This window comes from Dermacentor albipictus, chromosome 6, assembly GCF_038994185.2.
Source record: "Dermacentor albipictus isolate Rhodes 1998 colony chromosome 6, USDA_Dalb.pri_finalv2, whole genome shotgun sequence".
Lineage (NCBI taxonomy): Eukaryota > Metazoa > Arthropoda > Arachnida > Ixodida > Ixodidae > Dermacentor > Dermacentor albipictus.
The window spans coordinates 66,935,821-66,950,228 of NC_091826.1; the positions used below are offsets into that span (position 1 = coordinate 66,935,821).

At 45.4% G+C, this 14,408-nt stretch overlaps 1 protein-coding gene across 3 annotated transcripts in view; it reads right to left on the reverse strand.

Annotated features, from left to right (window-relative positions):
- LOC139061144 (uncharacterized) overlaps nt 1–14,408 on the reverse strand; it is a 182,253-nt gene that overhangs the window by 113,912 nt on the left and 53,933 nt on the right. The window contains exon 1 of one of the 3 annotated variants that reach the window (XR_011515228.1): nt 12,521–12,719. The exons of the other annotated variants lie outside the window; for them this stretch is intronic. The gene's annotated coding sequence lies outside the window, so the exon portion shown is untranslated. Of the gene's footprint in view, nt 1–12,520; nt 12,720–14,408 lie in introns of those variants that run through there. 3 annotated transcript variants of the gene reach the window in all.

Below are 14,408 nucleotides of genomic sequence, written 5' to 3' on the forward strand. Positions count from 1 at the left end.
GGACAATTGAAAATTCGTTTCTTCAATTTTAGCATGCCAAGGAGTGACATCACGGCTGGTGCCCGAATTATTGCACAATGCTGCGTGCTTTGATAACAAGATCCTTCGCTGCTGAATGTTTCAGCGCATCGTGCATTGCAAGTTGCAGTGTTCAAGCGGCGCACCTCATCCCTTGAAGAAGTGGACCATCATCCGGAAACGTGAAGTCTCCTTCCAACTCGTTTAGGAAAGGCCAGTTGCCGAAATTATCATCTGATGTTTTGCACTATTCATCCTCGGACTGTGGCATGTGTCGGATGTCTTCGTCTTGAGAAGCTGGCTCAACTAGACGAGCAACCGCTCCAACCATAGTCACTAGATTTTTCGCCATCGCACTGTACACTTCGTCCAGAGCTGCTATATTATTCAGAGACCACACCAAGAGTTTCACGCTTTCATTTTTTCGCATTGTGCCGCTCAAGATATTTCTTTCATTGCCAGTGTCTGTCGGTGGATCCTGCCATATTCAATAAATTGTACATTGATGCCAAAGACTGCTCGATCGAACCGTGTAGTACTGTCTAATTGCAGCCAAGCAAAATGATTTTGATGTGACTGTAAAACCAGTTTCTTTGCTTTTTTGTTCTTGAGCCACTCGAAATCGAACACGCTCGGCGCTCGCAGTCATTCTCTTCTGAAGTCCCTGCATTATAGGGTCCACAATTTTTCGAAAACCGGAGTCATCAATCATGCGAAATGGTCGACCGTTCCTAGAGACCAATTCGACGGAAGCATTCATGACGGCTTCTCGGGTAATGCTTACGCTCACAGCCGCGCTAAACTGCAATGCGTGGGGGAGTTGTGTCTGCTTCATTTTGTTGCCCCTCTGTTCTTGTAGAAGCTCCTTACTGACAGATTCTTCCGGGGATTTCCTACACGAAGGCTTCTCTAGGAGTATTTCTCTTTGTAATCTGCGCTTTGATGCCGCTTTCTCCATCTCAAACTGGAAATGCTTGCGGACCGGATGACGAGTAAAGCGACCCATCTTCGGAAAAAGCAGTGCCGGCTGCCCACAAGAATAAAATACAGGAATAGTTATTCACTACACGAGTACATTGCTAGAAACACTTGTGCCTACGACCACAAATATGTGCGTGAGGAAAAAATATTTTGCAGAATCTAAGATAGGTGTGAGGCATGAGCAAAGGGTTCCGACTCTGGGGTCCCACGGGCATTGTTAAAACTATGTGTTCTGGCTGCTGTTTCTTTACTTCATCAAAACAAAGATATTAGAGCGGGTGCTTTGGTAACGTCTGTAGCTTCATTTCTTCTCTTTTTTTGTCGTGATGGTTAAATGCTGGGCTGCAACAAGGACTGCTAGCTCACTGAAAAATTGTGTTATATCGCAATAGTGTACCGTATAAACTCGTGTGTTAGTCGCACATTTTCATCAAATTTTCTCAGGCGTAGGTTATACACTAATCAGGCCTAAAGTTACAGAATAACACACTGTGGTGCCACTGTGAAACTGTATCAGACAATAAAAGAATTCAGTGCCCTTCCACTTTTTGAAGAAGGATGACCAGCGAAGCTGTGTAAGTGGGCACCTTAAAGGCGAACTGCACGTCCACCGCTGGTCGGCCTGGCATTGCATCATCTTCGCGATTGGCTCACGTATGGGGATTGCTTAACGCCTGCTTCGCCTGCACCGTAGGTGGGTCTGTTTTGCACTATTTTCGCACCGGCCGACGTATGTGGATGATGATGATGAATAAGTTTATTTCTCCCCCATTAAAGGGAAGGGGGCAACGGAATAGAGGTTGGGGGAGTAGGCCTCCTCTATCCTCTCAGCCCACTCCAGAATGGCCTCCTGAAGGTTGGGCCACGAGCTGCGCAAGGCAGCCTCCCACTGCACCTCACTAGATATTAATTGTTTGAGGAAAGGGGGAAGCGGGTGCTTAGGGCACCCCCACATGTTGTGGTCTAAGTCTGCTTTGGGAGAGACGGAGAATTTACAAGAGGGAGAAAGGGACATGGAGGGATGATTGCAGTGGAGGTGGTAAGGGGAGGGAAAGATGTGAGTCTGCAGCTGTTGCCACAGAACTTTACACCTGCACGGTGATTTGCCCATGAGTGGTGGAAAGGTTAAATGGTCTAACCTGTAGTGTGCGCAGATGTCGTAGTAGGTAATACACCGATCCCGCGCTGTGAACGGCACCTCCTCCATGGCGAGGTCCGACACGTGTGATGCATGATCCCGGTCTGTAAATCCTCGGACACTGGCATGAGCCGCATCGTTTCCGGCAAGGCCCGCATGCGCGCGAGTCCAGATTAATGCCACAGTTTGATGGAAAGGATGGGCCAAGAGGAGGGAGAGGGGTGGCTTAGAGGCCCTCCCGCCTCGTAGTTATGTATGGCTGCTGTGGAGTCGCTTAAAATAACTGATGAATTTGGGATTGTGAGGGCCAGGGCTATGGCCGCCTCCTCGGAGGAAGAGCCAGGAATGGAGGCAGCCGCAGTGAGATGCCCGTGAGAGATAATGACTGATATTGCATAATGATTTCTGTTCTCATATACGGTGACATCAACATAGAGCACGTCTTTTGAGGTGGATAATTGTTTTTGACGGCCTTTGCTGGCTGCCACCTGCGCTGTCTGTGATGCACAGGGTGCATATATTGGGGAAGTGGGGCGATGCAGAGGTTCTCGTGTATGTGATGTAGAAGGGTGTATTTATTCTTGGTGATGGGTTCCGGAGTCATAGAAACAGTTTGTAGAATGTGTCGACCTGTTAAGGTGTTAGAAAGTCTAATATATTCGGATGTGAGGAGGGCTTGTGTGAGTTCAGGACAAGGTTAATTGTATTTGACTGAACTGTCACATGGCTTAAAAACTAGACCCATCTTCAGCATTCAGTCACATAGATTCCGCGATATGCTCGGTAGGAGTTATTGATCAAAGCGTTTTTCATTGAAATATTCTAACATTAAAGCATTAAAATGTTGTCAATTATCGCCCAAATTTTCGCATCTGTTGCTTCTGGGAATTAAGTTCAGTATTTAAATAATTATATACTAATTTTTCCATCAACAAAAAATTCATTTTTTCGGAAAAACTCGCGGGCTCCTCTACGGTAGCAGGAGTTTGCGCTGTGACGGTGTGCACCAATCTGATACGCGTCGGCTGTCTCATATTCCGTCCAACTGCACTGCCTGACCCTGATGACTCAGCCCGACATGATGTCTCACGAAGTCTTATGAAGTCTCATGTCTCATGAAGTCTGTACAGCGCCGGAGTCCTCAGAAACGAAATGCTATTCACGTCCTGGCATAAAAAATGCTCGAGTAACCTTGCCTATCACACCGAAGTAGAACGTCGTCATGCCAACCGGTTTCGTATGATTTTACGGCATTGAATATCGCAATCAAGAATACACAAAAAAATTACCCAATTGAGTTACGCTTACTTTTTGCCTGTTCATACGTACCCAGACCAGACAATTTCTCGGCCCCAATGTTCAGTACGTCGGCAAAGTGCTACCGTATGATATGTTTTCCTGCCACTAGGTCAGATGCACAAAAAAAGAGAGCGATGTGCATGCGATTGAGAACTGTATATCGCCGCCAGCCACGGCAGCTTCACCACAATATTCACCCACGCATCTTACGTCAAAAATGCCGGCGCGCATTCAGTTTCTTGTTGCGGTAGCAGAAAATCACCTCCAGGGTGGTCGCATTCACAACTATCACCACCAACCTTATGGCGATGAGTACGTTCGCCTAGTAGCAGCCATTCGTGCTTACTGAAGAGTCTCGTACATTTGAAGAAACTACTTGTTTGCTCTAAACGCTCCATTCGTGCTTTTAATAAATAACATTTCATACTCACTATGTAATAGTAGAAACTTGCTAAACTTAAGAATACTACGATGTGAACATCATTTAATAATAATTATGATAACGGCTGTTCATTATTCGGAAACTATTCGATATCAGATTCGATTCGACTCACATCAGACATTATTCGATTCGTTGTCAATTTGGTCTGCAAAATTGCTATTCGCTCAGCTCTACTAATGTTCGTACGTTTTGTATGCGAAGCTTTCAAGAGTTAGAGACTAAAATAATTTTTAAAGTAATTTTTTATTTGCTAAACGAGGTGTCGCGTTACTTGAGGAAACTTTGAAAACATATCACATGACAAGAGAACATATCGTTGGGAAAAAAATACCTCGAGATATCACAACTAGATACTGGGAACGAGGTAGTAAACTTATTTTCACATTATTTAGTTTTCTCAATTTTTAAAGCATAACCTGAGATGAGACTTTACACTTTAGCGTGGTATGACCCTGAAGTGTACGTTTGAAATAAAAGCCATAAAAGAAAGAAATTAGGTTTGTGTTGTAGTGATTATCGCAAGTGGGGGAGGCAACCACTTTTTGGCACAATAAACTGAAGTTTATTAGGCGCCATGTTTTTACGTGACAATTCTGTCAGTTTTACGTGGAAGCTACATCTTAGGCATACGTCCGATGCCGCCTTCTTAAACAATAGTAAAGTGAAGAAATAATTTTCTGTCATTGGACACTGGCCATATTAATATATTTTCTTGCATTTATGGAGGAAGATAAATTCTAACCGCTTCTGAAGCGAAATTGTGCTTTAAAAGACTTCTATACTTGCAAAAATTGTCGACAGTTTAAAAAAAAGAACATGATTTATACAAATACGTATCTTTGCACCAATGGCGGATTTATTAGTTCTGTCAACTGCATCAGTTAGAACATCGAAGGCGGAAAAATGTGGTGCATTATTCATATCATCATATCTTGAATTTGTTACTTTTTTACAAGGGTGTTACAAAAATTAAACTCACAAATTAGTGGTGTTCCTAAGGGCCACATATATTACATTAATTTTGTTTGCTTCTTATGTACTAATACACACAATTGGCGGAATTGTGATATCGTTTTTCATTACTCAGGTATTTGTAAACCTGATAGTTTCATTTTCTGATAAGTTACGAATTTTGATAAATTTAGTACAAATATCATCGTCTAAATCACACATCGGCTTCAGCAGCCTCTAGGTTTAATTTTTTTTTTCTTTTATATAAAGCAAGCCTGACCGAGTTTGGTGCCGTGGTTGCGGGGAAATACTTCACCGATGATTACGACACTCTCTAACGCGAAATTTGAGCGCAGCTCCTACGCGTTTTCAATTCGCGATATATTGCGGCAGTAAATTAGACAGACGTGTAGGCAAGTACTGTTAGAGGCTACTGTTTAGTCCTCACATACACTTTCTTGAAGACACACTAGTGTTCCAGTCCACGATGGTCGTGAAGGAAGCTTTCTGGTCAGAGATACGGACGGATGTATGATCAGCTTCGTAGCTTAACTTCTGCTTCGACCGAGCGCACCTCTGAATCCTGGCGTCGGCGGCGCTGGGCGTTTGTTTGGCTTAGTGTTCCTGTATATGCTCCCGCATTTCAAGAGTTGCGCGTAGGTCCGGTTTCTGATCCAGCTCTGCAGTGGAGCCACTCCTCGCGCGCGCAGGAGGCAAATGCCGCGCGGTGTTTCATTTGCTTTTTTGTCTGCTGGTCGCGAGCTACGTGCCGCAACTGTACGCAAGCGCTGAGCAAGATGACACTTTTTAATGCAGGCCAAGCTCAAACGATCGACGTAGCTGTAGAGGTGCCAACCCCCCGAAATTTTTAGTTTGTGTTTACATATATACGCGCACATATACAAACGCACGCCCGAATGCACATATAAAGTATAGGACCCCCTAGAAATAAAATCCTAACTACGCGCGTGGCTCGATCAGCTCAAAAGTTCGCGTGCAAAAGCGCATTACCTTGCAACAAAAAGCGGTGCGATGTTTTTGAACACGCATGTGGAGTTTTCTCGCGGAGGCTGAAGACAAGAAATATTTTAAAGGGTGTTTAAAGAAAACGTCACGCACGTGTGGTAGACAATTGTGTGGGCAAATTCTGGCTGCCGAAACGAGACGAATAATGAATGTTGCCAATATAATTATCGTGCATGCAATTATGTCAGTGACCGTTGACCGCCATTCATCACTAAACGTCGTTCACAGTAACTGCACGTTATTGATATATGTGGTGTAGACAGGTAAGTTTAAACGCACTTGAAATGTTCACTTTCCCACATCTTATGCAAAGCTTATTTTTACGATTCATACCAAAAACTTAACGGCTGCTTCGTAGCAGCAAATCTGCAAGTGGAAAAAGATGCAAGATGCACGAGCTTCTAGATCAAATTTATTTAGTACAAGGGAATGGATGAGCAATGGCCAGTGGCAGCAGGAGATGAGTGATGGTTGTTGGAGCCTAGGGGAGGCTGAATTCAAAGCCACTGGAAAGGCAACAAGGTATTAAGAGTAACAACAGGTTATTTTTATTGGACCAGCTAATCACATAAGGTGACAAAGTGGCAAAGTAATTATTCACACATTGCAGAATGTAATATGATAGCACATTTTTTTTTATCTCTTCACACTACTCAGGTTAATTTACTATAAAACAGAGCTTATTAAACGTACAAAAATAATTTGACTTTCCTCCCGTCGACTAAGGCTGATCGAACAAGCAATATATTGCGAGCGCTAAATGCTGAAGCTATCCCAGCTGTCTTATAAGCGGGAGCCCACGGTGTTTTCGCCTACTACAAAACAATGAACAGCAACACATCAATCGACTTTCCATGAAAAATGAGAACGCCAACAAAAAAAAAAGCGGAGCAGAGAAAAGCCATAGTGCAGCGAGTCATTTGCACCGGCTAGTATTCACTCTGTTCTGAACATACTTTTCATGGAGCCGCATAGTCAGAGCAATCGTACAAGCAACAAAGCGAATTGAGCGAGTTGGTAAGTTAACATTCTTGGCGTATATGTGCAGCGCTACACAGACGTGTCGTCCTTTCTTTGTGCCGCGTCTGTGTCGCGCTGCCCATATAACAAAAATTGCACAACTGAACAATCTCTCATGCCAGACGTATGCATTTCAGCGTCTACATGAGTGTTAATCGAGATGAATGCCGCTTTAGTTTAAACAAGCGGAACTCACCTCTGTAAAGAAGGCGAATGGATCTCGCATATCCTGGCCCCTTTCGGAGCCGGCCGCTCTCGTCCGTCCGCACGGCACCGCATAAAAAGCTTTGCCACTTTCCGTGCGATTTGCGCAGTTTGGTGCACTGCAACCCGTCATACTGCAATACAAGTGTCAAAATGATCTGCTTCGTAGCACTTCACAGAAGTCATTAACTTATTGTCCTCGAATACCGTACCTGCAAGCAGGAGCCGATGGTTGCTATACGCGCCCTCGACGGTCCGCTGATTGCAATTTCGATGGCGCTGACAGAAACGAGTCGGCGCCGTGTCCGTATAGTTGGCTTCGTATCGCGCCGTTGATCATTCGACGTCATATTGCACCACCTGATCGCGCTCGGCGATTAGCAGTGTGAGCTGCGCCGAAAAAGGTATGCGCAACTCTGCTCCCTGCGGTAGCATATACAGGCACACTAGTTTGGCTTCAGCTCGTTTACCAACAGCGTCACACAAGCACTTCCACCGGTTGCGTCGCCCATTGGTCAGAAAGAAAGCGTGAACAAGGGAAAACGTGGCGTACGTTGGGGGCATTTCCAGCTGCGGCGGCGCAGCCGAAGTAGAGCGCAAACAATGGCTCCGCAGCCCATGCCAGCGCTTTTTTTCCATATATGGTATCGGTGGACGCGCTTTCCGCATGCCTTAGTAATGACCTAATTGGCGACCACGTGATGGTGCACGCTACCCTGGCGCCATCTAGTAGAGGGTTGCCGCCATCAAGCCCGTGTAGTAGGGAACTCCACTTTGCTCCGAGGCATTTCGCAATTCTCCCTTCCTGCACTTAGCTCCTGCTTCCACTGTACCCTCTTCCTAGGCTTTCCTACTCACGCTCTCTTCACTACTGCCGTCTTTCTTTTTCCTCTGCGCTCGTAATCGTCGGTAAATTTTTTCCACTCCCCCGCGCGGCCGGTGCCGCCACTGCCGCGGATGGATGAATGGATGGATGGATCGATGGATGGATGGATCGATGGATGGATCGATGGATGGATGGATGGATGGATGGATGGATGGATGGATGGATGGATGGATGGATGGATGGATGGATGGATGGATGGATGGATGGATGGATGGATGGATGGATGGATTGGTGGGTATTATGAGCGTCCCCTTTGGAAAGATGCGGTGGCTTTTGCCAGCGAGCACTCATTATCATATTGCCTAATTTCGTACTTTTTAAAATATATATATAAAAAATAAACGGAGCATTGCCATCGTCACACTTCCTGAACACTTATTGGGAACTTTATTGCTGTAAGCCGGCGTTATTTGTCATTTTCCTGCTTCTATTGCACGCCTCTTACTAATATCTACTGCAGACATGGTTACTTTCGTCCTGCTCGAAATGAACCTAAGGGCATCAACTGACGCTAGGGTTACCTAAATCGATCACCGCACCAAGCACATGCTTGTTCTTCCTTGTCGCATCTCGTTTTATAAGTGCGTGCTCCAAAGAATCCCGATCTCGCTTCGAAAAGTAGAGCTGCCCTTTGAGTTAACAGGAATTGTTTCTTTCTTACTCATTTAGCGGGGTTTTTTTCCATTGCCGCCACCCATTACATTTCCTCAGCCTCTCTCACTTTTCACTTGTCCCTCTTTGCTGCCTTGCGGCCCACGTTTATTCAACAAACTCCACCATACACCATATTCAATCTATCAATCAGGTGATAGAGAAATGTGCGAATCCTAACCAACCGTTATATATAGCTTTCATTGATTACGAGTAAGCGTTTGATTCAGTCGAAACTTCAGCAGTCAGCAGCAATTATGGCATCAGGGTGTAGACGATCGAGCCGTGTGTAAAAATACAGAAAGATATCTATAGTGGCTCCACAGCGACCGTAGTCCTCCGTAAAGAAGGCAACAAAATCCCAATGAAGAAGGGTGTCAGGCAGGGTGGTACGATCTCTCCAATGCTATTCACAGCGTGTTTAGAGGAGGTATTCACAGACGTGGATTGGGAAGGATTGGGGATAAGAGGTCATGGAGAATACCTTAGTAACTTGCGATTCGCTGATGATACTGCCTTGCTTAGTAACTCAGGGGACCAACTGAAATGCAGGTTCACTGGCCTAGAGAGGCAAAGCAGAAGGGTGGGTCTAAAAATTATTCTGCAGAAAACTAAAGTAATGTTTACAGTCTCGCAAAAGAACGGCAGTTTACGATAGGTAGCGAGGCACTGGAAGTGGTAAAGGAATACATCTACTTAGGCCAGGCAGTGACAGCGGATCGCGTTCATGAGACTAAAATGCGCGACTAAGTGCGTTTGGCAGGCCTTCTCAGATCATGAACAGCAGGTTGCCATTACCTGTCAAAAGAAAACTGTATAACCGTTGTATCTTAAGAGCACTCACCTACGGGCAGAAACGTGGAGGCTTACGGAAAGGGTTCTACTTACACTGAGGACGACGGAACTAGCTGTGGAATGAAGAATGACGAGTGTAACGTTAAGGGGGATAAGAAGAGAGGAGATTGGGTGAGGGAACAAACGCGAGTTAATGACATCTTAGTTGAAATCAAGAAAAAAAAGGCTAGGGGCAGGGCATGTAATGAGGAGGGAAGATAACCGATGGTCATTAAAGGTTACGGAAGGTATTCCAAAAGAAGAGAAGCGTAGCAGGGGACGGCGGAAAGTAAGGTGGACGGCTGAGATTAGGAAGTTTGCAGGGGCAACATGGCCACAATTAGCACGTGGCCGGGGTATATGGAAAAATATGGGAGAGGCCTTTGCCCTGCCGTGGGCGTAGACGAGATGATGATGATGTTGATGAGAATGATGATGGTGGTAATGGTGATGATGGCCCACCGTACGAGTCAGCGGAGGATGCGCAGAGGCATTCCGGTGGTGCTGCTAGGAGCCCAGCGGCGCGCCCCGCACGCCTGCCTTGCTGTAATTGGTTCGGTGGGCGAGATCCTTCTGCAAGTCTTTCATCATCCGCTGAGCTCCACGTTCTCTCGGTTACGCCGACGCCGAGACCGACACTAAACGCAAGAACGGGCGTCTAAGAACTGCGCTCTAAAACTATTTAGCCTTTGCCATGTATTTTGATTGCAGACTCCGAACTAACGCTCTCTCATGCTTACGCACCTTTTCTACGTGAGTGCTCTTGGCGTCGCAATAATGCTCTATGGTCTGTGCTAATTCATTATGAACCACCGCGTAAAATTACTGAGGAAGCTGCCGCGCGTGCCGTTGTACTCCCTCGCCATACTCCTGACAGGAGGTTCTAGCATGTCCTCCATCAAAACGTCTATACTTGACGAAAAAGCGCTGCGTTAAGTTTTCCTGGTACTGCTGTTATGATTTATTTACTAAGCAGTTATAGGGGAAAGAAACAACGCAACATGAGTAGCGAAAACGCTGTCATAATATTAAGGAAAAGTGGAGAGATAGGGTGCGAGCACACATAGAATAACTGCTCATGGTAGGTAGAGGGCGTTTACGTTCTCTCCTGTACAAAGGACTCGATCGAGCGAAACAAAGTGCTCTCTGTATTTACATTCTCTTAAAGGGATAGTGTTGTAGAGCAGGTGTAATAGAAGTTGACTAAGGAGCAGGCCCTTCTTATCTCAAAGCACACCGACGCTTCGGATTCAAAAACGAAAATTTAGCGACAACTCAAAATTTCATAATTTAGATAGAGATAATATTCTTTAGGTTTGTAGAAGCTTGTGGTGATTTCATGACTGTAGGGATTGAATTCCTAGAACGTTCCCTGGAGCCGTTTCTACATTGGCGCCGAAAGCATAAGCAATCTGGACAAGCCCCACTACTTGCGCTGGTTTAGGTGCAGTTATCATTCACGTATAGGATTAGCAATACCGGTAACCTTTATGTTCTACATTTGCCAATAAAAGGTATTAGGTTTCCTTCATGCTCTTTAATGTAACTTCGCAGTGCGATGTGAAATATGTCCAGCAGAAGCCATCTGACGAAGTGCACCAAAAGTAATGCGATTATACTCGCGGGCAACTTTCTGTGGCAATTAAGGGAAAGCTACGGAGGCAAAGCGCGCACAAGTGAGAGTGGTGCTGAAAAGAATCCCGCGTTTTCATCCACGTTAGTTTAACCTGGGGAAAATGAAAGGTAAACGCCTTATTAGCAACAACTAGATACGATAAACACACCACTGAATGTAAAAGTTTACTTATGTTGCCGCTTTTCCTTACGCGTCGAGGCAAACGCGAAACCATCGCACATGAAAATGCCTCTTTTCAGACATTGTTCCGAGAAACTAAAAGCACTGTGAAATGTTGCCGGACTACTTGGCGCCGTAACACCTGTGCAGCAGCCACGCACCCGTAGCTGTCCCTTCGCCGCCAAAGAAAGTTGTCCTCGAGTTTTCAATACCTGAACATATCATGTCCTAGGCATGTATCATGCCGGCCTCCTCTCCCTCGGTTCCCTCTGGACGCACTGCTCGATCCTCTGACGCCGCTGCGATAACCGCGCGTCGTGCTTCCTTACTTATAAATTCAGACAAGTCTTGTTCAATATGTTTGACCTAGGTTCGATACCGCCCACACCAGAGAAATAAAAAAACATTTTCTGCCATTAAATAGGCAGCACCTACCACGTGACCAATGTTCGTGCCAAAGACATGAAATGAATAGCGCGATTAGAACGTCGCACATACGCAGTGACCCAACTGGGCTGAAAGTGATGCATTGAAAAGTTGAACATACCCACCGGCATGAACCCAGTAACAAAATTTGGCATTAACCGCGGCACATAAGCAGGGATGCCTCGCCGGTAAGCCAAGTTGAATAAATGGTTGGCTTCGAACCTGGCTACTTCAGCACAGCAGTCCAATGCTCTAACAGTTAGGCCATGGGCTTCCCAGTGATCCAAGGTGAGGTCAATGGATGTGAAAATTGACAAACTCGTAAGCAGGCAGGCAAACTTTCCTCGAGCTGGTGAAGTAACCCCAAAAATGCTCATCTCATTATTATTTGTTTGAAACACTGCTGAGGAAATGTATGTTTCTAATGGGCACACAAAGATGGTGCTGTCACGTGGAGGTCGGTGCTTCTTTGAGAACGTGCACATAACCTCTAAAATATAGGGCAGCGTTAAAGGAGTCGGAAAAGTAGGAAACGCTTGCAAATCGTTCAGTGTCTTCATGGCACAGTAAGTATGGCCTTATATGTCAGGCCCCTGTTTTCTACGGGATGTTTGTAAAAGTAAATTGCCACTTTCTCAAATCCCGCTGTTCGCTCCTTTAGCGCATTTCTCCTTTTCAAACACCTTGCCTTGCCTTGACTGACGCTATTGCTATGTACATCACGCCATGGCCACACACACAACGAACAACGCACACGGGTGCACAGTAAGCCCTCAATGCTCATGAGGTGCAGTTGAATCATTGTGGCATCACAAAAGCCGTGTCAGTATGGTCAAACATGAAGCTTACCGTAGTTCTGATCAGTGCCCTATCCATGATCATCTTCGCCTCCTTCTTAAGAAGCGGCTGTCGGTGGATGGATGAGGGCAGTTGCTTCTTCTGACTCCGCTCTTCCCTGTGCATCCATGCGTGGGCTCGTCGTCTGTTCGTCTTGGAGCTGTTCTTTCGTTGAATACTGCAGATCCCGTGTTTCAGGGTGACATTTCGTAGAAATCCGAGAAGGATCACACAGAAAGAGCGATCGATGAGCAAATATGGCGCTTTAATGGAACAACATGACGATGGTGATGATGATATTAGACGAACTAGGAAGAAATTTATGCAGAGCTTTTATAGAGCAAGATAAAGACCTCTTCATGTCACAACGCGTGTTGCAGATATTATTTAGGAATTGGACGTTGCACCGAGAACAGCTTCGATGGCGGCATCTAAGTTTCAGTCGCGACCATATGCATTTTCACATTTTACTTAACGGGAAAAAGCGTATACCAATCGGCGCGCTATACCACGCAACGACGGCGGGAATTGTGTTTAAAATGATTCAATGATTCAATGTTGGACCATTTCTGTCTACTGTGTCTATTTCTGTCACTTTTCTTGTGCATTAGTCATCATTTTGTACCTTACTTTTATTTTTATTTCACGCCCAATTATGTGCGCATTTGCTTTGTGCTTTCCGTTTGATACCTAGAAGCCAGGTGGACCAATCCTAGAGGTGTGGATATGTGTAGTACAATGTGGTTATTTTCGCGTATATTGGCGCTAATTACGCCCGTGCTTTTATCTTACCTAATCAGCGACTAATTATCGCGTCTTAATGGCACCGCCGAAGTCTCCTTCCAGACGCATAATTGCCCCTTTCGTGTAATCGAACTCGGTTCATTTTCCAAACGTGTGCCTTACGATAGTTTTGCCTCAACATGACTCGATTTACGGCGGTGCGCCATTTTCATGTGTATAGTGGTGCACTGAGGTTGGATTTGGTCATATTGGTGTTAGTAACGCCCGTACCGTTAATATGTAAATTGTGACTAATTCTCACATCTTGTCTCGTTGACAGTCACATTTTAATACCTCTTGCGGCTTGATACGAGCCTCTACAGGCGCAAAACAAAAACCGCTTTTCTTTTCTTTAAGAACTTACCAGGATGTTCAGATCCTTCCCGTACAAGAATGTCTGTTGATTTACCATAGGTATATAGTTGGGCAATTGTTGAAACAATGGACTTCAACAAATTTTCAAGAACAATTGAGTTCGATCAACACTTGCACAACAATATAACCATCGAGTGATCTCAATAAACAATTCATTGGGCAATTCGCGTTGATTTTATTAGCTGTTTTTTTGTTGTGCAGTAGTTCAGCCCAGTAAACAATAATTAGGACTCTCATATGAAAACATTCCAAAAATTTAATGCGGAGCGTTCCAACCTCATCTTCTCACTTTGCGGCAGGTGGGTTCCTTCTTTCGCCTCGCTTTCATTAAAGGAAAATAATGTGTGACCGATGCGATGGAATCTAGCGGCGGCCGTCGTGCCCGGCCACGAGTGTGCGCATACTCCCCTCGTTCGAAAGCCAGTAAGCTCTGAAATGCTTGGCGCGTGCGCCGCGTGCCACTTCCTTGTGCTGGTGATTTGAAGCGCCTATCTCCGGGACCACTTTCCCACCTCTCTTTTATCTCCGGGCCCCACTTTCGTAGCCGTTTTCGCTACGTAACAACTGCAACGTTAAACTAGCTTCCGGGCCGCCCAACTTCATAACGATTTAACATTTCATCGCTGGTGTACAAATGCCATCGTCGGTTTAACGAACTCTAGATGACATAGCCATTGGTACGATAAACAATTAGCACGTTTCGGGGAGCTGAAAGATGCCAAATTCACTTGGAAACACGGTG